General features: G+C 42.0%; 1 pseudogene; it reads right to left on the bottom strand.

The window, feature by feature from the left end:
- Positions 1-497: 497 nt before the first annotated feature.
- LOC148015054 (uncharacterized) lies at positions 498-24880 on the bottom strand (annotated as a pseudogene).
- Positions 24881-25679: the final 799 nt, after the last annotated feature.

Here is a 25679-nt window from a genome sequence, read left to right as displayed (position 1 = left end):
AGAAAGAGAGAGAGAGAAAGACTGGAGCAGCAAATGGGCAGCATGGGGGGGATACTATGTAGGTACTCCCTGGGGGTGCTGCCGAAGTTGTTGCGAGGAAATGATAGAAGACTGCTAGCTTCGATGGACTACTGGTAGGCCAAGTCGATCAAGGAAACAATGCTTGATTGCAGGTACTATAGGTTGAGATGCTGATACTGGGGTTGAAATGTGAGATAAAAGCCTTAGTAGAGGGGAATTGAACCCTGATACGAACTTTCTTTCAATGAACTTGAAGGTAAGATTACCTTATACACAGCTAGAGAGAGAAAAATAAGTCTAAGGGGAATCAAATCCCGATACTAGCCATATAAGGCTATCACCACAAGACTCCCCACCACCCACCCTTGTTAGTAAGTTTTCAAAAGAATAAAAATCATGACTTCACAATGAATTATTTTGAGATTAAATCTTACCGAACATCGAACATAGGTTGATCCGTGAGTTGACACATAAGACTAATAGTTCTCATCCTCATCTCTGAGATTAACCATCAATAAAATTTCATCTTCATTATCCTTGTTGAATTCTTGGAACTCCTATGTCGTGAAATTTGTGTTGACGTTCATTTCCTCTGTAGACTCGACATCCATTATTTCTTCCTCTTCGATCTTTGTAGCGTTAGAGTCTGGATTGTTGTCGTTCTCATCATCTACAATGTCATCATGATCAAAAAGAAGAATTCTACACCTCTCTGACTGATGGGACCTAAAATGGGCTGCCAATGGCTATGGCACTAGCCGGACCTCATGCATATGACAGACAACCCCACCACACGGCCTCGCGGGCTAGGAGCGTCTAAAACTCACTTTGCACTATATATTTATGACGACTTTGCGTTTGTATCCAATATGTAGTCCAACATTCACCTTCCCTTCTCCTCAGAGGGAGATCCCATAACATATAGGCATAATGCCTTGTAATACACACATGGGGAAGCACCTCTCGGCTAATTGTTGCGGCTCCACTGCGACTCTCCTACACCTTGGGGATTAGCCCCAAGATGCGTCGCTAACACATATGACATTCATACAAACTCCAATCTCTCATAATTCAGCGTTCCAGGAGATTTTGATTTGCCTCACAAAACTTTCCCCAATGGAAACACCCATCTAAGCCTACAGCTTAGGTTTCCTGTCCTTTCAGCGTTGGTCAAAATTTATCAATCAAGTGCAATGCATTCCAGGAGATACCACATGGCATGCTTGATGCAAGGTGTATGACAATTGTGCACAACCATTTTATGATTAAAAAAAACCAGCCATGTGAGGTGTGAAAAATAGCCCTTTCATAGATTTTAACTAAGCATTACGTGTTGCGCTGCTTTAGGGACTAGCACCGAAACTTCCATGCTACTAGTCACCTATATTTAATTATGGAACAATCTCTAAATGCCATGCACAAAGAGGAAAATCAAAATTTGTATCTTTCCAGCAATTAGATCATTGCACAACCTTTCTCCTCCCCTCACTGTTTAGGTGTTGCTGCGGTGCATAGGTGTAAATGGTTGTTTTGTGTCATTTTTGTATGTAAAAAGTGATAAACACTGACTATAACACAAAGGAGAAGGCCAAACTGAGGCTTAACCTCATGCTTTAAGCTTGCCAAACATTCACATACATAAATATTATATTTTCATATTTTTTAAGCATAAAAACCTAATTTTTTCTATTTTTTTCTATTTATTATTCATGAAAAATAGGTATTTTTTGATTTACTTGTATTGGCTTATCATTTTGACTAAAACTTAACATTTTCTCTGATTTTATACCATTTCCATCCCTGTTCTCCAACTTAGAATCGAAAAAAACCACTAATTTCCACTAAAAATGACATTTTACGGGTTTTAAAGAATTAATAGTGACTCTAAATCATTACGGGTTCTGCATTTTTATAGTTACAGCCCTCAAACATTATGCAAAAAAGGTTCAAACAAAAATTCATTGCATATAAACAACATTTGGACCATGAAACAACAAAAACAATCAAATTTCTTCATAAAATTGAAGCATACTGTGTGTCTTGCATGTTACGGGTTTTTTAATCATTATTCTGAGCAGCCCACAGATCGACCAACAACCATTCTTCAGTGCAGAAGCTCTTTCCTCATCCTTCTCTTCATCTTGAAGCAATTCGATCACAACTGGAGAAGCATTTCTTGCACATGAATAGCCTCTGTGTAGGAGAGAGAGGGAGGAGAGAGAAAGACTGGTTTTTTATCTTTTGATTAAGTGCATCATTTCTTAATTTGTTTGTGGCGATGGAGGGGGAAGGATAGAAGCATTCAAGGCCCAAGAGCATCCCTCCTCATTCCTCAGATCAACAAATCATGATTTGGGGAGAAAAAGGGGGCGCAAAAAACTGACCCCCCCACCGTTTCATTTCGTGGGATTTGTGGCTGTTAAGCTCTTTTAATTAGAGTTTTAAAACTCTAATCAACTTATCTAGTTCATGCCTCTTGCATTCACACTTCCGGCAAGTGGGTTTTTTAGATTTGAAGGAGCAAATGACATCGGAATCAAGATCCATCTTGATGGGTGGCTCCATGACGTCGAAATCTACAAAGCTGGGCCCTGTAACGCTCTTCTGGACTTCCGGATCGAGTAGCTACTTCACAACCCCAAACCTTGTGGGGATTAAATGGGGAATCAAACGACCTTGGAATGGAGATCTGTCACTTGTGTTGGATTTGTGATGTCATTTTACATCTGGCAAAACTCTAGCTCGGCCATCTGCCACCATTTGATTTCCATGAAAATAAGCACTAGCGCTTTAGGGACTTGCCGCTTAAAATCATACTGATTGCCACCGCCGCCTTCGACAAAGTCTATTTTTCCCTGGATATTCGTAAAATTTGGCTATTTTTAAGCACTTCTTGGCATAAAAAATCATCTGTCAATGGCGACCATGGGATAGGGCGACTCAGCCTGTTGAATCCTACGAATAGATCTGGACATAAACAACAGAAAGGAGCATCAAGATGATACAAAAAATACACAACACATCATAGCTCATATCCTACCCCTAACAAAACCAAGGCATGAAATCCATGAGGAGTAGGCCTAGCATAATCTGCCAGAAAGTCTGTGTAACGTATCCACTTGTTCCCTTTCAGGACACATCTTAGCAGCCCATCAGAAAGAGGGTCCAGAAAGCTCCGCCCGGCACTCCCATGGAATGTTACGGGGCTTGCGATCTAGGTCTTTCTGAGTCTGCCACCTAGCAAAAGTATTCTGGCCGTTCCCACTTAGGACCGACCTGAATCAGGGTTTTCCTAATGGTCAAACTCCTAGAATGGCACTTAGCGTCGAACCTTAGGCGAACTACTTTATGCAGAAACATCACGGTCGAAGCGGATTCATGCTGCACTTGGTTCAAGGAGATTGGAAAACGAGAGGGATGCAAAGCTCGACCTCTCTACCCATAAGGCATAGTCCCATTCCGTTCCCCTAAAACAGCATAAATCGGGATTCTAGTACCCTAAACTCTAGATCAGGGCCCTTACTATTCATTTCCTTTGAGAAGAGATCCTTGATGTCCATTTGGTGTGAGCAAAGTTTCCGGCCAACCGGGACCACCCATCCGTAGGATGGACCCATGGCCACATCCACCGCAGTTTCCTCAGGGTTGTTTTAGTTGTCTAATTACCTACCACATTTAGTTGTACACGCATAAAATAGCTTCCTTAATTAGCCAGTTAGACACTGATTCCTTCACATAATCTTAGCACTTGACATAGAAAAACAGTGTCAAACAAGTTCAACAGGTTATCTTATTTATCTTTGGAATACATCCATATAATCCAGCCCGTAGACTAATCCATAATCCGCCGCCCGAAGGCTATCCATAATCCGCCCAAAGGCTATCTAGTAATCCACAGGGATTACTAATCTAAGATTCCACCCGTAGACTAGTATGCCGGCCTCCAGATCTAATCCCGAGTCACGTGGCCTCTTGTGCAGGGCCCGGAAGGCAAGGGATTTACGGCGAGAGCCCCCCTGGCACCCAAGCGTCCTCCTGCTCCAAGTAGCGACCAACGGAGAGACCTCTCACAGCGAGTTCGGTCCACGTTCCCAGCGCGGCTAACAACCCCCTTGGTTAGGGTCAGGCAGACAGTCGGAGGCAATTGATGCTGCCTCTCCCTTCAGGCCTTCAACCTGAAGCATTAATTAACTTTTCATCTTTGAGTTACTGGAGCAAACAATGCAAACACTGCTCCTAAACTGTTACAAGCACAATCAATCCAGTGGTCGTTTATTTGGCCAACTTCTAAGGAGTGAATCCTTCTCTCCGAATGCATCCCGCATTCGATCCGGGATCAATTGCGACTTGGCAAGATCCCCAAGGGTTTGTTTGTTCACCCTTTTGTCCTTGGATTAGGCCATACCCTGTTAACGCAACTTAACCAACACCTTAGGTTTTATAAATTAACGGTAAATCCTGGCGACCATGTCACTCTAACTTGATTGATCCTTTGCTTACCAAGCAAATACATAACTTCCCTAAACTTGGCAAATCAACCCAAGAAAGGTGATGTAGCAGGATAACTACTCATCCTCTTACAAGTTAGACTTGCGCTAGAACCTGCCAACCTCATTCCAAGGAATGGAAAATCCATCTTGTGATTAAACCACAAAGCCGTGCAACGTTGCAACTTGTTGCACAAGTGTCGCATCTACCCATGGGATCATTTCACCCATTGAACGGTGTTTCCTAGTCAAGGAATTACGTTTAGACGAGAAGCAGGGTTTAGGGTGTCTTCTTACCCAACCCAATCCTAACTGTACTAGGCCGACAACGTTCAGTCCTAGGGTTTCCAAACTCAATCCGAGTTTTAGCATTAGGTCGAACGATCCTTAGGGTAGAAACCCTAGATCGTTGTTTGCATGAGCGTCCAATTGACCCAAACATGAAGTAGGGTTTAGGGTGTCTTCTTACCCAACCCAATCCTAACTGTACTAGGCCGACAACGTTCGGTCCTAGGGTTTCCAAACTCAATCCAAGTTTTAGCATTAGGCCGAACAATCGTTAGGGTAGAAACCCTAGATCGTTGTTTGCATGAGCGTCCAATTGACCCAAACATTCCGTGAATGTGGATAGGACTTTTGGGTTTGAGGGCTTCGACTTGGCATTCAAGTACGATACTAGGCAGCATTTCTGGCATGCCAAGCCCTAGCTAGTACTTGAGGTATTTATCGTGTGGACTAGTTATGCCTATACGAAACCCTAAGAGTTATAATATCACAAGTGATTTGGGTAAATTGAACTACTTGTCTTGCGACAAGGACGATTCTTTCCTAGAGATGCTAAGCCAGTTTGCAAGACGTCACAATACATGTAAACATGCGATTCATTACTTCCACGCACCAAAATAACCCTATCTTTTCTTGCTAAAGTCAAAACGCATGATAATTTGCAGAATAAATTTCAGAGGACCTACTAGGACTTACATCAAAGAATCATGCCTACAGCCTTTTGTCTAGGCAATTGAGTTTCATGTTTTGATAAGCCATGCAATCTTTCCTAAATGCAACTCGATGAAATGAAATTTATGGATGACGAATATGCAATATGCAACCCTTGTAGTTAATGAAGTTCATGCAAAGTGAATATCGTAGAACTAGTGTTGACTTATTCCATTTTACAAGCATATGCCACATGCAAATCCATAGATTCATTTTTGTGCTCTGCAATTCCTTTTCGGATAACATCCTGCAGGTGTTAACGACTTTTCCTCATGCGAATCATTACAAGGAAGATATTTCCTAAAATGCGACATACCCTTATTCCTTCCATGTCCAGTCAAAAATGCACTTTAACAATTTCATCCCTTTGCCCTAAGCAATAGGCGTTTAGACTCATTACGTTGGAAATGCACCAAAATAGCAACATGCAGCTAATCTCCTAAGACGGACAACTCTGGAAATGCAAACAATCCAATTGCATGACATGCACCAATCCTTATCTATCGTGCAAAGAGATAATTTATCCAATGTACTTTTATCACTACCCATGAATTAACGATAAACATAAAATGCATTCTCCCTATGGAATTAAGCATGTTCAAAGCATTTCTTATACATAGGATTAAATTCGAAAAACCTGGGCTTGTGGATCCGCAGTGATGTCCACATGTAAGTTCGGGGAGGAACCTCCCGTGGGTGCACCCTACGTCTTCTTGGGAGCCGTCGTAGACGTGATTACGAACTTCGCGGATTCCCTCTAGCCTTTACTCTTGCTCTCCGAGACTGCTTGGAGGTCGATACCTTCTCCTCGTGTAAGAGTTGGAGTTTTTCGAACCCGGTTTTAAATCTGGGGAAGGCCATGTAGGAACAAGGCCTATGTCCCTTATCCTTAGAAGCTTCTTAAAGAAGCTTCTTAAAGAAGCTTCTAAGAAGCTTCTGATGTTGAGCAGGGCCAACGTGGAAGAGGGAAAGGCAATGATTGGAAGGGAGGGAAGTTTGACGATGATAGGGCATGCGATCGAGGAGCTGCAGCGGCACTACAACGGCGTGGCAGCGATCTGCAAGCGGCGGCGCTTATAGGCAGTGCGGCGGCTCCTCGTTTTCCCTCAATTCTACAGCTTCTACCCTCCTGTGTTCCCTTTGCCCAATGTCTAAGGGGTGTTTATATAGGCTTAAGGGGGGGGAGAGACTCCACACACATGGAGACCCCCATGCTTCCCTCTTCTCCCATGCATGTCCACCTCTACAAGCTCCCCATACTCCTCACCTACTTCCTCTCCCACTCCCTCTCCTCCAGCCATGCATCGGCTAGGGGAAGGGATAATTATTAAAAAAATTGACTTTAATTTCGTGATTATCCCAATTTCCCCTTCAAAAAGGGTGTTCTCCTGCGGGTTTTTATGGTCTTCAACCCCGGCCTCGAGTTGCTCAAAGTGAAGGTCTCATTTTTGCGTGTGTGGGGTACAGATTAAGTTGCCGATAATTATGCTATGTAAGATAACCTTGCACAGGTTTTATGCGGCATGTGTGGAGTCAAGTTCAATAATATTTTTGAGTGGAACTATTACATTCTCTCCCCCTTGGAGGAATCGAGATGTCCTCATCTCTAGAAGAACTGGGGGTATTGTTGGTTGCGAGTACTTTCATCCATCCAAGTGGCATCCTCCTTGGGATAATCTTTCCACTGGACGAGGCATTCTCTCAAGGTTCTAGATCTCAATTGTCTCTCCCTAACATCTAAGATCCTGTGAGGCCGTAGCTCAAGGACTCCTTGGCTAGGCATTACAACTTGTTAATCATCGAGTACATGGTTAGAACTAGGTACATACTTCTTCAGTAGGCTGATATGAAATACATTATGAATCTTTAGGTTCTCAGGGAGTTGCAGTCTATAAGCATTGGGTCCTAGGCACTTGAGGATCTTGTAGGGTCCACAATACCTTGGACTTAGCTTCTTGCAATCTCCTAAGGATAGGGAACTCTTCTTCGGGCGTACGTGAATGAAGGCCATGTTTCCTTCCTCGAAGGTTCTATCTCGACGTTTCAAATCTACATAGGCCTTCTGTCTATCCTTGGCGGCTTGGATGTCCTATCTTATTGTCTTCATTTGGTCATCCATATCTTCCAGCATTTGCCTTGAAGCTTCAACCCTCAAGGTTGGATCCGAGAAATTTAAAGGACTTCGACAGTCATGCCCATTCAATGCTTGAAAAGGGGTCATCTGAATGCTTTGTTGGTAAGAAGCATTGTAGGCAAACTCAACCAATGGCAAATATTGAATCCACCTTTTTGGTTCACAGTAGCAGTGCGCCCTTAGCATATCCTCAATGACTTGGTTGACTCGCTTTGTTTGACCATCGGTTTGGGGATGGTAAGCTGTACTAAAATAGAGTTGAGTCCCAATGGCTTCAAAGATAGCTCTCCAGAAATGTGATGTGAAGAGAGAATCACGATCACTAATGATTCTTCTGGGCAACCCATGTAGCTTGAATATCTCCTTGATGAACAACCTGGCAATGTCTGAGGCTTTATAGTTTGTCTTAACAGGAATAAGGTGTGCAACCTTAGTGAGCATATCAACCACAACCATAATGGAGTTGTATCCTCCCTGAACTTGGGGTAGGCCAACAACAAAGTCCATACTGATGAATTCCCATTTCATTTGGGGAATGTCAAGTGGTTGCAACTTTCTTGGCATTTTGACATGTTCGGCCTTAATACGTTAACAAGACAAACACTCAATGATATATTTGAGAATGTCACCTTTAAGCCTCTCCAATAGTAGCTCTTTTTGACTGCATTGAGGGTCTTGGCATAGCCAAGATGTCCTGAGAAAGGGGAATCATGAGCTTCTCAAAGTATCTTCTGCTTGAGTGACTGGCTTGTCGGTATATATAATCTAGTTCTATAGTAGACAAGTCCACTATTGATAGAGAATTCTTAATACTTAGCCTGTAGCTTTCGGTCCTGATCCTTGATAGGGATCTCCCTTAGCATCTTCTGATAGGTTGGATCATGGCATGCTTCCTCTCTAGCTAGCTCAAGTATTGGATTGTTTGGCATGGATACCTTTGCGGCTAGAGATCTAGCTGTTGATGGATTCTACAAGATTAGAGAATTTAGGAATGCCTTGCGACTAAGTGCATCGGTAACTACATTCTCATTTCCACGCCGGTATTTGATTTCAAAATCATATTCCTCCAGTGTCTCCAAAGCTTGAGAGCATGGATGTTAGCTAACAGCTCTAGATTATGGGTAGCATAATTCTTCTCATGGCTCTTCAGTTTTCTTGAAGAGTATGCTACAGGATGACCTTCTTGCATAAGCACACATCCTAAGGCAAGCGTGCTAGCATCAGTTGCTACTTCAAACTCCTTACTTAGGTTCGGAAGTCTCAGGATAGGTGCTGATACCAAACTTTGCTTTAATCTATCAAAGCTAGATTGTTTAGCAGGTGACCATACAATCGTTGTCTGCTTTTTCAATAGATTCGTCATAGGTGCTGCAATCAAAGCATAGTTTTTTATAAAGACCCTATACCATCCTGTCAATCTAAGAAAACTGCGTATTTCTTTGATAGTTGTTGGTATTGGCCATTCCAGAACATCTTTGACTTTGGCCAGATCCACTGAGATTCCTTTCGCTGATACGATGAATCCCAGATATTCAATTTGACATTTGAAGAATGCACACTTCTTCATCTTAGCATAAAGCTTGTATGCCCTCATTGTCTCAAGGACAATGCGAAGCTGGGGTTCATGATCTTCTTCCTGTTTGGAGTAGACTAAGGTATCATTGAAGAAGACAAGTACGAAGTCATCAAGATATGGCCTAAAGATATCCTGCATTAACCTGTTGAAGGTGGCAGGTACATTTGTCAGACTGAATGACATGACTAGGAACTCAAAGTGTCCATATCTTGTGTTGAATGCCGTCTTTGGAATATCTTCCTCCTTGATCCTTATCTGATAGTATCCAGAGCTGAGATCAATCTTGGAGAAGATCCTCGCACCTTGAAGACGGTGAAGAAGTTCATCTATTCTTGGAATAGGGTACTTGTTCTTAATGGTTGATTGATTCAACCCTTTGTAATCAATACACAGCCGAAGCGTTCCATCTTTCTTCTTCTGGAACAGCACTGGAGCTCCCCATGGCGAACTGCTGGGACAGATGTAGCCCTAATCTAATAGTTGCTTGAGTTGCTCGTTCAGCTCAACTGCTTCCGGGATGTACATCCTATATGGCCTCTTTACGATTGGTGCAACTCTTGGCACTAGCTTAATTTCATGATCAACTTCCCTTTGAGGCGGAAGTTCTGTTAGCTCTTTAGGAAATACGTCTGCGTACTCCTTTAGCCATGAAGGTTCTTTACTAGACTGTTGATTCTGATCTAGCTTATTAAGCTTAATCAAGTAGACATGTATTCCCTTTCTAACTTCCTTTATAATCCAAGATGCTTTGGCCAATTGAATTTTCGGCTTTCCAGCCTCTCCTTGAGTTGTGACCGATTCCCCTTCAAAGTTTCAAAAGGAAACTTGACCCTTTCCACAATGAATGTGGGCGTCACTAAGTTTAAGCCAATCCATCCCGAGCAAACACTCATGGATACCTAGGTTCATGACCCTGAATCTGACCGAAGTCGACTTTCCTCCCATAAAAAATTCCACATTACATTACATATCTACTTCAGCTTTTAGCCAAGTGATCAAATCACTTTACTTCTTTATCAATATTCATGGACAAGACAAACATTGATAAAAAGAAGTCTTATTTCATTCATATGGGCATAGCCCTTTCGGAGTACAATATTTTTTGGGATGGTAGAGCAAGCTGATACATTAATTCGGGGAGAATAAGGTTGTGTTACATTCAGCTACGGGAATTGGGTAATAGTATGGATTTGGGTCATGGATCTTTAGGAATCGATAAGTCATCAAAAGATTAGGGTATCCTTTCCTTTGGTACCCATTCTTCTCGTAGCGTCCCAACACCTTGATCCTATCGGCGGGGATTATGCAGGTCTCTTCCTCGTACACATATGTGTTTAGCTTGGCCTTCCAACCTTCGACATGTAAAGTTGTGTTTACGTGAGCCTCAACAAAAATGAACAACTTCACGATCTTCAGGTCCTCCAACCACTTGATTCTCTTTAGGTTGGTTCGAAGGTATGCAAACCGATGGGCAGCTATGTAATAGATTCCTGAATCACCCATCCATCTTCGTTCCACATACAGAGGCGATGGATTTTAAATGCGGTCTAGGATGTTCATCATATCGATCCTTCATCGATAATCTGAGGCATGCATCGCGGTCATAAACATGACCACAAACACCATGAATCTGTTCCATGCTTCATGACTCTACAAGATAGCATCGATAAGTAAGGAAATGTTCTTAACAACAACATTTGCTTTACTTCTTCTTATTAAGTTTTCTTATAAAGATAGATCCTTCGTTGGTTCGCTCTGATACCAACTGTAACATATCCACCTGTTCCCTTTCAAGACATGTCTTAGCAGTCCATCGGAAAGAGGGTCCAGAAAGCTCCTCCCATGGAATGTTACAGGGTTTGTGATCTAGGTCTTTCCGAGTCTGCCATGTAGCGGAAGTATTCCCGCCGTTCCCACTTAGTACTGACCTAAGTCAGGGTTTTCCTAGTGGTCAAACTCCTAGAAAGATAGCTAGCATTGAACCCTAGGCGAACTACTTTACGCAGAAACGTCAAGGTCGAAGCAGATTCATGCTGCACTTGGTTCAAGGAGAATGGGAAATGAGAGGGATGCAAAGCTCGACCTCTCTACCCATAAGGCATAGTCCCATTCAGTTCCCCTAAAACAGTATAAATCGGGATTCTAGTACCCTAAACTCTAGGTCAGCGCCCTTGCTGTTCATTTCCTTTGAGAAGATCTCCTTGCTATCCATTTCGTTTGAGAAAAGTTCCCAGCCAACCGGGACCACCCATCCGTAGGACGGACCCATGGCCACATCCACCGTACTTTCCTTAGGGTTGGTTTAGTTGTCTAATTACCTACCACATTTAGTTGTACACGCATAAAACAGCTTTCTTAATTAGCTAGTTAGACACCGATTCCTTCACGTAATCTTAGCACTTGACATAGAAAAGCAGTGTCAAACAAGTTCCTTTCCAACATGGTATCTTATTTATCTTTGGAATACATCCATATAATCTAGCTCGTAGGCTAATCCATAATCCACTTGAAGGCTATCCATAATCCGCCCGAAGGCTATCCAGCAATCCACAGGGATTACTAATCCAAGATTCCGCTCGTAGACTAGTATGCGGGCCTCGAGATCCAATCTGAGTCACATTGGTCTCTTGTGCAGGGCTCGGAAGGCAAGGGATTTACGGCCAGAACCCCCCCAGCACCCAAGTGTCCTCCTACTCCAAGTAGCGCCCAATGGAGAGACCTCTCATGGTTGGTTCTGTCCACGTTCTCGGCGCGACTAACAACCCCCTTGGTTAGGATCAGGCATATAGTCGGGGGTAATTGATGCTGCCTCTCCCTTCAGGCCTTCAACCTGAAGCATTAATTAACTTTCCATCTTTTAGTTCCTTGAGCAAGCAATGCAAACAGTGCTCCTAAACTGTTACAAGCACAATCAATCCAGTGGTCGTTTATTTGGCCAATTGCTAAGGAGTGAATCCTTCTCTCCGAATGCATCCCACATTTGATGCGGGATAAATTGCGACTTGGCAAGATCCCCAAGGGTTTTTTTGTTCACCCTTTTGTCCTTGGGTTAGGACCATACCCTGTTAACCCAACTTAACCAACACCTTAGGTTTCATAAATTAACAGTAAATCCTGGCGACCATGTTGCTCTAACTTGATTGATCCTTTGCTTACCAAGCAAATACATAACTTCTCTTAACTTGGAAAATCAGCCCAAGAAAGGTGATGTAGCAGGATGACTACTCATCCTCTTGCAAGTTAGACTTGCGCTAGAACCTGCCAACCTCATTCCAAGGAATGGCAAATCCATCTTGTGATTAAACCACAAAGTCACGCGACGTTGCAACTTGTTGCACAAGTGTCGCATCTACCCATGGGATCATTTCACTCATTGAACGACATTTCCTAGTCAAATAATTATGTTTAGACAAGAAGTAGGGTTTAGTGTGTCTTCTTACCCAACCTAATCCTAAGTGTACTAGGCCGACAATGTTCGGTCCTAGGGTTTCCAAACTCAATCCGAGTTTTAGCATTAGGTCGAACGATCCTTAGGGTAGAAACCCTAGATCGTTGATGCATGAGCATCCAATTGACCCAAACATTCCATGAATGTGGGTAGGACCTTTGGGTTTGAGGGCTTCGACTTGGCATCCAAGTACAATACTAGGCTGCATTTCTGACGTGCCAAGCCCTAGCTAGTACTTGAGGTATTTATCGTGTCTACTAGTTATGCCTATACGAAACCCTAACAGTTATAATATCACAAGTGATTTGGGTAAATTGAACTACTTGTCTTGTGACAAGGACGATTCTTTCCTAGAGATACTAAGCGAGTTTGCAAGATGTCACAATACATGTAAACATGTGATTCATTACTTCCACACACCACAAGGTTCCTAATAACCCTATCTTTTCTTGCTAAAGTCAAAACGCATGATAATTTGCAAAATAACTTTCATAGGACCTACTAGGACTTACATCAAAGAATCATGCCTACAGCCTTTTGTCTAGGCAATTGAGTTTCGTGTTTTGATAAGCCATGCAATCTTTCCTAAATGCAACTCAATGAAATGAAATTTACGCATGACAAATATGCAACATGCAACCCTTTCCTAACTACAACGTAGTTAATGAAGTTCATGCAAAGTGAATATTGTAGGACTAGTGTTGACTTATTCCATTTTACAAGCATATGCCACATGCAAATCCATAGATTCATTTTCATGCTCTGCAATTTCTTTTCGGATAATATCCTACGGGTGTTAAGGAATTTTCCTCATGCGAATCATTACAAGGAAGATATTGCCTAAAATGTGACATACGCTTATTCCTTCCATGTCCAGTCAAAAATGCAATTTAACAATTCCATCCCTTTGCCTTAAGCAATAGGCATTTAGACTCATTACTTTGGAAATGCACCAAAATAGCAACATGCAACTAATCTCCTAAGATGGACAACTCTGGAAATGCAAACGATCCAATTGCATGACATGCACCAATCCTTATCTATCATTCAAAGAGATAATTTATCAAATGTACTTTTATCACTACCCATGAATTAACGATAAACGTAAAATGCATTCTCCCTATGGAATTAAGCATGTTCAAAGCATTTCTTATACATAGGATTAAATTCTAAAAACATGGGCTTGTGGATCCGCGGTGATGTCCACGTGTAATTTCGGGGAGAAGCCTTCCGCGGGTGCGCCTTGCATTTTCTTGGGAGCCATCGTAGACGTGATTAGGGACTGCGCGGATTCCCTCTAGCCTTTACTCTCGCTCTCCAAGACTGCCTGGAGGTCGATACCTTCTCCTCACGCAAGAGTTGGAGTTTTTCGAACCGGGTTTTAAATCTGGGGAAGGCCACATAGGAACAAGGCCTATGTCCCTTATCCTTAGAAGCTTCTGATGTTGAGCAGGGCCGACGTGGAAGAGGGAAAGGCAATGATTGGAAGGGAGGGAAGTTTGATGATGACAGGGCAGCGATCGAGGAGCTACAACGGCGTTGCAATGGCATGGCAGCGATCTGCAGGCGGCGGCATTTACAGGCAGCGCGGCGGCTCCTCGTTTTCCCTCAATTTGGTAGCTTCTACCCTCCTATGTTCCCTTTGCCCAATGCCTAAGGGGTGTTTATATAGACTTAAGGGGGGGGGAGAGAGTCCACACACGTGGAGACCCCCATGCTTCCCTCTTCTCCCATGCATCTCCACCTCTACAAGCTCCTCATACTCCTCACCTACTTCCTCTCCCACTCCCTCTCCTTCAGCCATGCATTGGTTGGGGAAAGGGATAATTATAAAAAAATTTGACTTAAGTTTCATGATTATCCCAATTGCCCCTTCAAAAAGGGTATTCTCATGTGGGTTTTTACGGTCTTCAACCCCGGCCTCGAGTTGCTCAAAGCGGAGGTCTCATTTTTGCACGTGTGGGGTCGGATTAAGCTGTCGATAATTATGCTGTGGGAGATAACCTTGCAAGGGTTTTATGCGGCGTGTAGGGAGTCAAGTTCAACAATATTTTTGAGTAAAAATATTACAGTTTGAAGCCAGTCACTAACCAACTGCTCCAGCATGACCAAACTAAAAAGAACTATCAAAGAGGTTGCCCTAAGTGGTGGTTTGAACTACCTATCTAACTAAGGACAACTCAATCAAGAGCTCATACTAGGCGAGGAATCCTATAGCCTGATCAAGAAATATTTATTTTAGCACAGTTCTTCTTTTAAGCTTTTATTTTCCATACTCGGGCATGTAAAAAGGAGGGAGTTGAGCGTAGTGACCCAAGGAGAACAAGGCATCAGCCTCAGGTCCTGTCTTGGTACCCAAGAACCTACCAAGCCCTCGCAAGGTGACACTTAATCCTTTTCTAATACTCAATTTTATTTTCACTCCAACCTTCTTTTATTTTCTTTGCTTTTCAACTAGTTGCCACCCCTAGGAAGACAAGGCATCGGCCATCGGTCACTCGTCCCTAGGAACCTACCAGGCCTTCGCAAGGCGATAAATAACAACTCAAGGATTTTTCTTTCTTTCCTTTTCTATTTTTATAGGGGTTAAACCCCTTTTTACAAACCTCTGTATATTCATATATTGTCTTTCAAATCTTTAGGGTATTGTCTCTTTCCATCATTATTTTAATAGGCTTCTCTAACTGCCTCACAACTAACAGGAACTCCTAGAATGGCCGCCTAGCAGGTCCACAGAATAGGGTCACTAGAACTCCCATCATCTGAAACAGGTCTTTCAATGCCTGACAATGCCTTGCAAGAGGCAATGATCACTCAGATCTCCCCCAGATATACCGAGCCTAAACCTACGACTTCATGCCTTGATTGGCAGTCCCCAACAAACAAGAAAAAGTAACCCTTACACACACATATGTCATTAATTGCTTAAGGGAAAAGGCTTGGAAAGGGGACGAAACCACCTGGAATGGCCACAGGAAGCTCCTTCGCAGCAAAGACTCCCTCCAGTGACTTTGTCAATCTGTATGGCGCAATCACTAAAACAACAAAACATTAAACGTACCTGCACCAAATAGAGATAGGGCTCTCTTGGCCTAAAGAAATAGCACATTTCACTTCAAACTAGTGGGCCCTCTTGCCCTAAAGAGATAGATTATTAAAACCTAAAAACAAAGTCCTCTTGGCCTAAAGAAATCAGGCATTAACTACTTAAAGCTATTGACCCTCTTGGCCTTACGGAATCAAACAAAATAGCTCATAGTGATCCCTCCTTGGAAGAAGGTAGATAGACGCAAATACACTCCATTCCAAGGGGAAAAATAAGGCTCTCAGCCCTAAACTAAATGCATCAAATTATGGCCCATACCTCCTGCATATGTAGCAAGAGACGTACACATAACATGTCTTCAGATCAACTTATGGGTCCAAGATAATAACGGTAGATGGGTCGCAGCTACTCTTTGCATTACCCATATCAACCATCACCTGCCATATAACGCATGATCTGATAACATTCCCCACAAGTGACCAGGTCCCGTCTCATTATCAATAGCAACATCCGGACTAGGACCATAGTTGAAAAAGAGGTCCTCTTCATAAGAAAACTTAGCTAAGAAATCCGCAAACTGATTCCAATAACGTGGAATCAGTTGAAGAGAGATGTTCTCAAATTCATCAAGTAGGGTTATATCAGTGTGATGATACATACGAAGGAGAGGATTCCGTCTATATATGTCCCATTGAGTTGATTCAAGATTAGATGGGAATCCCCTTTTATTAACAACCGCCTAATGCCACTTTTTTAGCAATATTCAATCCCATAATTAGGGCTTCATGCTCGGCCATGTTGTTAGTAAATCCTACCCCGAGGTAAGCAACTAATTTCATTGTAACTCTATGTCAGGGATCTCGGATAACTACTCCAACACTTCCTTTTCTATTAGGGCCCTTGGACACTCCATCAAAATATAATGTATACATCCATAATGGGTTTACATAGCCAGCCATCAAGAACTCCCCTATTCATAATTATGATAGTCAAAGTTCAACATATTTAGAGGATGAATTGACGGCTCCATCACACCTTCTTCATTAAACTCAACAGGGAGGCTTGTCAAAATTTGTAAGCAGTGATGGCAGAAGATTTTAATTTCCCACACAAAGGTACCAACTTCTTGCTCAATCACTTTATATCCCTTGCTCCACTAGATAAGCCTTCCATGATGATAACTTTGCTCGAGATATGGGTGCTCCAAATAAGGAACTAACCACCCCATCAACCAATTTAAGCTCTCCTGCAGGTCTCCAATCAGCCCCAGCATGGACCTGCAATGTATTTTTTTGCATTAGCATACTTAGAAATAATAAGGTTTAATCTTATTAAGATTAACGTTATTTTTAAATCCCACCCCTTGTAGATCAGCTAATAGAACTGTGGACTTATTTTTACCTATACGAACTATCTTGTAAGGGCCATCCCATCAAGGTTCCAACTTTCCTAGAAATAGCTCCCTACACGCATCGTAATATAAAACTAATTGTCCCTTTTTAAAAGTATACTTCTTTGCTTTCAGATCATGCAACCATTTCATCCGCCGTTTAGCTACCTCTTGGTGCAACAAACTCTACAATTTGAGCTCGTCCAAGTGGGCTATAGTTGTAAACTGCTCAAATAGGGCATCTTCATCACCCAAAGAATGATTGATTGCGAATCTAATGGTCGGCAACTCAATCTAAGGGTAAAACACACTCCTCCCTATATAATAATTTGAATGGGGTGTGGCGAATGGCTCGTTTAAATGTCATATTATACGCCCAAACCGCCACATATAATTTTGTATCCCAGTCTCGCTTCTTTTTGGAGACTATCTTGGATAGAATACCCACAAGCTACTTATTGGTACTTTCAACTTGTCCACTTGCTTGCGGATTATAGGGGGTTGTCTTGTTATGCTTGATTTTCCAAGCTTCAGACATACTTTTAATCACTTTATTTAAAAAGTGAGTTACCTGGTTCGATACTATTTCCTTTGGTGGACCAAATCGGCAGATGATTTGCTCAAGTAGGAAACTTGCAGTCTCTTTTGCATTGTCCTGCCTTCGCGCCCGTGCTTCTAACCACTTTGTAAAGTAATCAGTTGCTACTATAATATACCTCTTCTGAGTAGTAGATGACGGGGTGATAGGACCCACAAAGTCAATGCCCCACTTCTCAAATGAAAGGATAGCCATGATAGGTGTAAGCGGATGCTTCCTATTCTCTCGACTATCATGCCTTTGACATGTATCACATCTCTTAACATACTCAAAGGAATCTTGGAAGATAGACAGCCACCAATATTTGGCTCCTAAAGCCTTTTGTGTTGTTAACCGCCCAGCAAAGTGCCCTCCACAAGCAGAGTCATGGCACTCTTTCAAAATAAAGGGAAACTCATCAGGCATCACACATCAGCGATAAATATCATCAACACCTTGCCGATATAATATTCCTGCGATCAAGAAAAAATTTCAATGCCTGCTATTTAATTTTCCTCTTCTCCGATTTTGATAAAGTAGCTCCAATCTCTCTCGTAGAAAGAAAGTGTGTTATAGCAGCATACCAGGAGGGAATAGATGCCATATCAATCTTGAACAAAGTCTCCATGTCACTTCCTTCAACGGAGACCTCTTTTGGCTCCCCGAAATCCACAAGACACTCTACAATTCCTTGAAGCTTTGGCGGCTTGCTCTTAATCTCATAATCAAATTCCTACAAAGTGATTAACCACTTTGCTAAATGGTCAGGCGCCTATAACTTATTCAAAAAACAATCGAAGCTCTTCCGCCTTCGTATAAAAACCACCCTCTCATAAAGAATGTATTGCCTGAACTTTTTGGTCACAAATACCATCGCAAGGCACAACTTCTCCACATAAGTGTAGTTAATTTCCGATATGCCCAACTTCGAACTGGTAAAAGCTATCGGATGATACCACTTTTCCTCCCAAATATAAGCTAAACAATAGCTGATACTATACATGGTTGCTGGTGAAAATATATAGAACATTTCACCCCTTTTTGGTGCTTTTAAAATAGGTGCTTTGGCAAGCTCCTGCTTCACATCATCAAAAGACACTTTGCAAGCATCACTCCATGTAAACTGACAGTTAAAGGACAATAGGTTGGTCAGCGGTAACGCTCTTTCTGCCAAGGCATTGATAAACCTCCGATAATACCCTACTAATGACAGAAAGCTATGCACTTCCTTAGGAGTACGTGGCGGACTCATGGCGACTATTACCTTGATCTTTTCAGGATCAGTCGCAATCCCTACGGAACTGACCACATGGCCTAACAAGAGCCCATAAGGGACTCTGAAGACACACTTTTGTGGGTTAAGAGCTATGCAAAATTGTCTGCAACGCTCAAAACACTTCTGCAAAATGATCAACTGTCTAATCCCTTACGGTGGCTATCCCCAGATCGTCAATGAATACTTTTAGCTCCTTGGGGGAGATGTCACCAAAGGTCTTTTCGGCTGTTCTTTGCCACGAACCAGGTGCATTACACAACCCAAATGCCATCACATGGTATGCAAAGGTACCGAAGATTGTAATAAACGTCATTTTTAGCTTGTCTTGCTTAGCGATCGCCATTTGGTTATACCCTGCAAAGCAGTCCATAAACGAATAGATTTTCCTACCTGCTAGTTGATCCAAAATTTGGTCAATAAATGGCAAGGGATAGTAATCTTTAACAATCTGCTTATTCAACTCTCTAAAGTCTACACAAAGACGGATTTGATTATTATTCTTCTTCCTGATCACAACTGGTGAGCACCATTCAGTATGCTGAACAGGGAAGATCAAACCTGCTTTTCACAACTTCTGTAGTTCCTCATACAACTCGTCCCTTAATTCAAAAGGCATATGCGTTACTTTCTGACATATAGAGCGGGTACCTTCCTTTACAGGAATAGTATGCACAGCTAGACTGGGAAGAATACCCCGAAGTTCGTCATAGCTCCAAGCAAAGATATCGCGGAACTCCTGAATCAGGGACACATAATCCTCTCTTTCTTTCACACTGAGTATGGACCCTACTTTAATTGGCCGTGAATCATTTAAGATCTATCTCAATAACGTCCCCGTCTCTTATCCGATCATGAGGCTCTATCGGCTCATTCAAGGTTATCTAATAAATATCCTCTGTAGTGGACCATTCCTTAAATCCATCGCTTGATGATGTCTCACTATCAGATGGATCATCTACCGTTTCTAGTTTAGTGGAGGATAGGGGAGCTCTCTCACTTTGAGGAGACTTAGGGTAAGCATCCACTATTACACGGTGGGCACCTCAATCTAGAATCACTCGACCAGCGGGTATATCAACTTGACAGTTTATCCATAGAATCCATGGCATGCCTAGCAAAACTCGATAGCTAGGACGTCTTGCAAACCTTATCACCCTAAAGTTCAGATAGCATTCCACGCTTGCAACTGTAACATGGACCTTAGTAATGCAACCTTTTGGTTGTCTTAGACTATCATCAGCCATCCTAATAAGTGTGGAGCCGTCTTTTTGGATCTCTAGACCTAACCTCTCCATCAAGTCTGAACTTATGATATTGACAAAGGATCCAGTATCCACGATAGCATGCTCCACTAATAGTCCATCGACATATGCTAGAACCCTAGGGTTTCAGCATGATCGAGCCAATCTTCCCCCACTCTAGCTATGCCCAAAGGTTCTACTATATACCCTATACGCAGGATTTTCTTGAATTCCTTGCATACTCCTAAAGAAAGTTTAATCAATTTCAGGAGATTCACGTCTGGTTTGACTTCACAAAGGGAACTTGCCAGATCAAAGTCATGGTAATTAGCCAAAAGTTCTCTTCTTGCGCCAAACCATTCTCTCCTTTGGTCTTTCAATCGGCTTTGGTGCCTCTTTTTTAGCCTTTATCTTCTTTCTTGGCATTCCTTTATCCTCGTCGGAATCGACTTTACTACCAACAGATCTTAACAGTCCAGATTCAGGACTCGCTTTTCCCTAGCATCTTGCTTAGGGCTTCCTATTGCATCATCTTTTTCACCCTCTTTAGCCTTTTGGCCTCTTGTTACGGCTCGTAGATTAGAAGGTTTAGTATCATTGACACGTACAGCCTCAATAAGGTTGACTCCACTGCCATGAGGTAATTTCTCTACAACAACCTTCCCTCTTTACAGTATTTGCCTTGGTCCATCGTCTTGCTGGAGATTATTCCCTTGTGCGCGATGGTTAACTGGACCCGGTTGTTTACTCTCTTGTTGGAGAGAACTGATCTTACTCTAGCAGGTAGCAGCTAAGTGGCCAGACTTTCCACAAATATCACATTTGACATCCGGGCAATTCCTAGGGAAATGTTGGCCACCACACCACTTACAACTAAATCTTGAGGGGACACCCTCTTCAGGGCGTCGACTCCCTATCAAATTTTGCTGCTTCATAAGGAATTTGACATCCATAGCTATTTGTTGATACTATTCAGAGATCATATTCGTGTAGTGTTTCATCATGTCCTTAACTGAACCAAGGACATTAGAAGCACTCAACTCATAGCCGCGATCGTCAGTCTGTTGTCCCCCATGGACCTAACCACTTGATTAGGAATTAGCCGCTGACCAACTGGGACAACATTAGGATTCATTGTTTGGTTTCCACCACTATTTAGCGAGGCCGCCTGACTAGCCATAGGCATAGTGATGCTAGGAGAAGCTGGTAACATAGGCAAATTCAACATAATACTCCCTCTACCACTCGTATTTAACATGGGGTCCCCTTGAATCCCGTTGGTCAAGGCCAAATTATTACCACTCCAATTTATCCTTGCTGCATAAGCCGCTTGCAAGCGCGACTCTACTCCTTCTGCTTGGGTAATGGCAGTGTCAATATTGGCCAGAGCAACACGACTCAGCTGCACCTGGATATTAAAATCCAATCCATGTAGGAAATATTGCAACTGTGCAACCGCTGGAATAGGAATATAAGCGTTAAGTTTGCGAAGAACTTGCTTTAGTTTCTTGGCATATGCCTGGACATTCTCATTTGGCTCTTGGCGTGTTACATTCAAAACATGTAACCAATATTGTCCACCCTTCTCAGGGGCAAACTCCCTATAGAAAGCCATAAAGAATTAGGCACTGCTAGTTATGGTTCCGGCTTCTAGACTGTGATACCACACTACTGCTCTTCCTTTTAACGTCATGTTAAAGAACATCATTAGGTGTCCTTCATCTTGGATTCGATAGTTGAACATGAGCTTTTGAAACTCCTTAATGTGGAGTTCTCCATGTTCTTCTGCTAATCCATGGAAAATGGGCAACGGTACTTCTAATGCCAGTAATTTGGTGTACGCGCTGGAATTGCGATAGGTTGTGCCATGCTACAACTGGATTGACAACAGAGTTTGTGTAGGCAACACTACACCCTCACTTGTTGTGGGTTGATTAACTAGAAATAGGGAAGTACCAAGACTTCCACTTGCACTCGAAGAGCTACTCGTAACACCTAGGTTATTAGAACCACTGCCACTTATGCATAATGGGCTACTCCTTTGAGGAGAATAGCATCTTACAATCTCCAACCGGTGTCTAGCCCTCTTAGCACATTCTGATTTTTGTATTTCGGCTTGACAGTCCTTGTTAGAGGACATATAACAACTATTTGGTCCCTAAAAACTCTAGATTCGAGAATCGCCACTTTTTGGTGGCTCCCGACAGAGCGCCACTGATGGGATCTAAAATGGGCCGGCATTGGCTATGGCACTAGCCGGACCTCATGCATATGACAGACAACCCCACCACACGGCCTCGTGGGCCAAGAGCATCTAAAACTCTCTTTGCACTAAATACTTATGACAATTTTGCATTTGTATCCAATATGTAGTCCAACATTCACCTTCCCTTCTCCTCAGATAGAGATCCCATAACATATAGGCATAATGCCTCGTAATACACACATAGGGAAGCACCTCTCGGCTAATTGCCGTGGCTCCACTGCGACTCTCCTACACCTCGGGGATTAGCCCCAAGATGCATCGCTAACACATATGACATTCGTACAAACTCCACTCTTTCATAATTCAGCGTTCCAGGAGATTTTGATTTTCCTCACAAAACTTTCCCCAACGGAAACACCCATCTAAACCTACAGCTTAGGTTTCTTGTCCTCTCAGCATTGGTCAAAATTTATCAATCAAGTGCAATGCATTCCAGGAGATACCACATGGCATGCTTGATGCAAGGTGTATGAAATTGTGCACAACCATTTTATGATTTTTTAAAAACAGTCATATGAGGTGCAGAAAACAGCCCTTTCATGAATTTTAACTAAGTGTTACATGTTGCGCTACTTTAGGGACTAGCACCAGAACTTTCGTGCTACTAATCACCTATATTTAATTACGGAACAATCTCTAAATGCTATGCACAAAGAGGGAAATCAGAATTTCTATCTTTCCAGCAACTAGATCGTCGCACAACCTTCCTCCTCCCCTCACCGTTTAGGTTTGTTGCAGGCATAGGTGTAAATGGTTTTTTTGTATCATTTTTGTATGTAAAAAGCAATAAACAACGACTATAACACAAAGAACAAGGCCAAACGGAGGATTAACCTCATGATTTAACCTTGCCAAACATTCACACACATAAATCTTATTTTTCCATATTTTTTGAATGCAAAAAACCAATTTTTCCTATTTTTTTATATTTTTTTCTATTTATTATTCATCAAAAAAAGATATTTTTTTATTTACTTGTATTGGCTTATCATTTTGACTGAAACTTAATATTTTCTCTGATTTTATACAATTTTCATCCCTTTTCTCCAGCTCAAAATTTAAAAAAACCACTAATTTTCACTAAAAATGATATTTTACATATTTTAAAGAATTGATATCGACTCTAAATCACTACAAGTTCTACATTTCTATAGTTACAGCCCTCAAACATTATGCAAACAAGGTTCAAACAAGAATTCATTGCATATGAACAACATTTGGATCATGAAACAACAAAAACAATCAAATTTCTTCATAAAATTGAAGCATACCGCGTGTCTTGCTTGTTGCGGGTTTTTTAATCATTATTCCAAGCAGCCCACAGACCGACCAACAACCATTCTTCAGTGCTGAACCTCTTTCCTCAGCCTCCTCTTCATCTTGAAGCAATCCAATCACAACCGGGACAAGCATTCTTCAGCCCCTCTTCTTCTTAATTTCTTACACATGAATAGCCTCTATGCAGGAGAGAGAGGGAGGAGAGAGAAAGAATCGTTTTTAATCTCTTGATTTAGTGCATTATTTCTTGATCTGTTTGTGGCGATGGAGGGCAAAGGATAGAAGCATTCGAGGCCCAGGAGCATCCCTCCTCATTCCTCAGATCAGCAAATCATGATTTGAGGAGGAAAAAGGGGGCGCAAAAAACTGACGCCCCCCCCCACATCATTTCATTTCGTGGGATTTGTGGCTGTTAATCTCTTTTAATTAGAGCTTTAAAACTCTAATCAACTTATCTAGTTCATGCCTCTTGCATTCACACTTGCGACAAGTGGGTTTTTTAGATTTGAAGGGGCAAACGACATTGGAATTGAGATCCGTCTTGACGAGTGGCTCCATGACATTGAAATCTACAAAGCTGGGTCCCCTCATGCTCTTCTCGACTTTCGGATCGAGTAGCTACTTCACAACCCCAAACCTTGTAGGGATTAAATGGGGGATCAAACGACCTCGGAATGGAGATCTGTCACTTGTGTTGGATTCCTGATGTCATTTTACATCTAGCAAAACTCTAGCTCAGCCATCTGCCAACGTTTGATTTCCATGAAAATAAGCACTAGCACTTTAGGGACTTGCGGCTTAAAATCGTACTGATTGCCACCGCCGCCTTTGACGAAGTCTATTTTTCCCCGGATATTCGTAATTTTTGGCTATTTTTAAGCACTTCTCGGCATCAAAAATCATATGTACTGACATTGATGTGTCTAGGTTCGAGGACGTAATCAATTCATCCTAATCCACTTTCTTAGGGTCAACCCTATCAAACAAAGTATCGACCTCTAGGTTGGACATGCTCAACTTGCCACCATGGATGAGCATATGTATTCTTGTAAAACAACACTTATTCAACATGAGTTGGCAGAATGTAAGGCTCTTTTGTTGCACACAATAACTTCGAGGAGTTGACAAACGATTCTCTTTTCATTGTGGCATTATTGCCTTTACACTCGGCATGAAACCAATCCACCTTCAAAATCACCTGTCAAAATACACCAATCAAAACTTTAGAATTATGTATAGCTTCAAGAAATCTACATGTCATTGTTGCATGAAGAGAGATTTCATTTACCTGCTTGAAGATACGATATGATACTTCATAAATGCCGACTATGGTTCCCACGTAACCAAGTTCACTGTCAACAAGATTTGTGTCTCTTGAACTTGCACGTGATAATTTCTTGAAAGAGGCAACAATGCAAGAACCTTGAGTTAGACGTAAGTCGTCAATAGTTTTTATCCAAAGATGTTGTCCATAAGGCCACATGTTGGTATACATTCGAGCCTAGACCAATAAATAAATTGTTTTTAAAAAAATGAAATTCAATTGTTTAGTTCAGAGTTTTCAAAACCCAACAAGTTACTTGTCATTCACACTTGATCATGAACTCTTTCTGTTCCGTTGAGATTGGCTCATGATCACTAACCACCCCCGTTGCATACGGATGTATAACCAATCCATGAAAGTAGCTACGTCCCCATTGCTATTTAGATTGGTTTCATGTTTGGATCTCCTCTTTTTACGTCTCCCAACTCATTTGCTTGCAAGTTCCTCCTTGTACTCATCAACAAATTGTTGCATGCATTCACTATTATAGACAATGAAAATAGAAATATCCCATTTATCTTGGACCTTAAGTCAAAAAGGGACTCCCTTACCAAACAATACCTCGTCTAACATGGTAGAAGGTGACTCGTTTGTCCATATATGTGGAGCTTCAGAATCA

The sequence above is a fragment of the Lygodium microphyllum genome, chromosome 24 (assembly GCF_053477565.2).
Source record: "Lygodium microphyllum isolate KBCC chromosome 24, Lygodium_microphyllum_v1.1.10, whole genome shotgun sequence".
NCBI lineage: Eukaryota > Viridiplantae > Streptophyta > Polypodiopsida > Schizaeales > Lygodiaceae > Lygodium > Lygodium microphyllum.
This window is presented reverse-complemented; position numbering and strand designations above follow the sequence as displayed.